We start from the raw sequence: 2500 nt of genomic DNA on the forward strand, positions 1-2500 counted from the left end.
CTCCTTCCCTCCCTCCCTCCCTCCCTCCCTCCCTCCCTCCCTCCACATCTCCCCCACCCTCTCACTCTCCCCCTTGATCTACGTAGTTCCGTCGCGAGTGGCTCTGCTCCTCTCCGGAACGCGGCGGATTCGCGTGTGTATGTGCGCCTCGGGTCGATGGATGGGAGTTGAGAGGAAGGGATTGGAGGGAGGAAAGGGAGCTGCGTCCCCTGTGACCTTCTTCTGGGCGAGATGTGGGTCAGTAGGAGCAGCGTAGGCCTATATATGAGGGGCGCAATAGTGGGTTTGTCTTGGTGTGTGTGGGAAAGGGGGCTTTTGTTGGCGTGGTGATTATTTGGATAGTTTTTTTTTCTCATTCTCTTTCGTTGCCTCATTCTTCCTTTTTTAAAGCTTCTCTTAGTTCTCTTTCTCTCATACTTCTCTCTACCTCTCCTCCCTCCTTATGTGTCATATATAAGACGACTATTTTTATCCTTGGCGCCATGTTATTTTTCGTCTTATTTTTCTGATGGATTGCCTCCTGCATGTTGACTTTACCCCAACCCCCTACCTTCCACCATGAGGTTAGCCTCCCCCTCCCCCTCTTGCTCAAACAGCTGATGGTGACAGGAGGGAACACAGCTGTGGTGCTGCAGGTTGCGGCGTGTTGCAGTGCGCGCTTGCATCTGCAGGGCCACCAGAGGCACCTCTTCATTCCCTCGCCTCCCCCTTCCACGCACAAACAAATTTTCCTGTCAAGCCCCCTCGCCCCTGTAACTTTGCCACTCGCACCTACCGTCCCCTCCCCCTCCCCTCCCCCCTCCCCCCCTCCCCCCCTGCCATCGCTCTGCCCGTAACCCCCGAGGCTGCATTGTCAGATTTTGCAGGACTAATAGATTATATTTCTTTTCATTTACTCGTGCTTTTGCTCACTTTTATTATTTATTTTTTTGTTATTAATGAACACATTTTAAAGCTCCATGGATGCGCCTGACCACCTAGTCAAAACGTCTTTGTGATTCTTGTTGAAAGCGAAGTCAGTGCCCTGGTCAGGTAGCCAGAGGAAATAAGAGAAAATACGAGTATTTAGCCTCTAGAGCTCGGTATGGACATAGTGAGGCTGGGGGCGTTGGGATTGTTTTTGGATCATGAGGCGGATGTGATTGGTCGACGAAATTGACCAAGTTGAGGGTTTAAGAAAGACTTGGATCATTTTGAAGATTAGAGTTATTTATACGAGCTATTGTGCGAGAGAGGATTATGGGTAGGTGGACGGAGGAGGGGGAGGGGCGGAGGGGTGACGGTGATGCTGAGATCAATACAGGAGCTCCACCAGCTTCCACAACAGTAGTTGGTTGCTATCGGCCCTGGTTTAATCTCCTCGTGCTCTCATCTTTTGGGTTTTACTTCTCTTTCTTTTTTCGCCTATTCTCTATCACCTTTGCTCTCTCTCTCTCCCTCTCTCTCTCCCTCTCCCTCTCCCTCTCCCTCTCTCTCTCCCTCTCCCTCTCCCTCTCCCTCTCCCTCTCCCTCTCCCTCTCCCTCTTTCTCTCTCTCTCTCTTTCTCTCTCTCTCTCTCTCTCTCTCTCTCTCTCTCTCTCTCCCCTCTCTCTCTCCTCTCTCCTCTCTCCTCTCTCCTCTCCCCTCTCTCCTCTCTCCTCTCTCTCTCTCTCTCTCTCTCTCTCTCTCTCTCTCTCTCTCTCTCTCCTCTCTCTCCCCTCTTTTCTCTCTCTCTCCCTCTCTCTCTCTCTCTCCTCTCTCCCTCTCCCTCTCTCTCTCTCCTTCCTCTCTCTCCTCTCTCTTCTCTCTCTCTCTCTCTCTCTCTTCCTCTCCCCTCTCCCTCTCTCTCTCTCTCTCTCTCCCTCTCCCTCTCCCTCTCCCCTCTCCCCCCTCTCCCTCTCTCCCTCTCTCTCTCTCTCTTCTCTTCCTCTCCTCTCTCCTCTCTCTCCTCCTCTCTCTCTCTCCCCTCTCCTCTCTCTCCCTCCCTCTTCTCTCTCTCTTCTCTCTCTCTCCCGCTCCCTCCTCCCCTCCCCCCTCTCTCCCTCCTCTCTCTCTCTCCCCCTCCCTCTCCCCCCCCTCTCTCTCTCCCCCTCCCTCCCTCTCCCCCCTCTCTTTCTCTCTTTCCCTCCCTCCCTCTCCCCCCCCCTCTCTCTCTCTCCCTCCCTCCCTATTCCCCTCCCTCTCTCTCTCTCTCTCCCCCCCCCTCTCTCTCTCTCTCTCTCTCTCTCTCTCTCTCTCTCCCCTCTCCCTCCCTCCCTCTCTCTCCCCCTCTCCCCCTCTCCCTCCCTCTCTCCCTCCCCCCTCTCCCTCCCTCCCTCCCTCCCTCCCTCCCTCCCTCCCACCCTCCCTCCCTCTCTCTCTTTCTCTCTTTCTCTCTCTTTCTCTCTCTTTCTTTCTCCCTCTCCCTTTCTCTCTCCTTCTCTATCCTGCACTCCTTCCAATTACTGCTCCTCCTACTCCAGCTTTCTCGGTTTCTCTCTCCCCAGCTACCTTCACCTGTCTTACTCATCATCCTTTCCAT

The 2500-nt window shown here is 54.1% G+C and overlaps 1 protein-coding gene across 1 annotated transcript in view; it reads right to left on the reverse strand.

Annotated features, from left to right (window-relative positions):
• Window positions 1-2334: 2334 nt before the first annotated feature.
• LOC147471991 (uncharacterized) overlaps window positions 2335-2500 on the reverse strand; it is a 3492-nt gene continuing 3326 nt past the window's right edge. Inside the window, exon 3 of the mRNA XM_086535359.1 lies at window positions 2335-2500. This exon is cut by the window's right edge and continues 12 nt beyond it. The gene's annotated coding sequence lies outside the window, so the exon portion shown is untranslated.

This window comes from Penaeus japonicus, unplaced genomic scaffold (assembly GCF_977035675.1).
Source record: "Penaeus japonicus unplaced genomic scaffold, GWHDUDI00000001_assembly GWHDUDI00000004, whole genome shotgun sequence".
Lineage (NCBI taxonomy): Eukaryota > Metazoa > Arthropoda > Malacostraca > Decapoda > Penaeidae > Penaeus > Penaeus japonicus.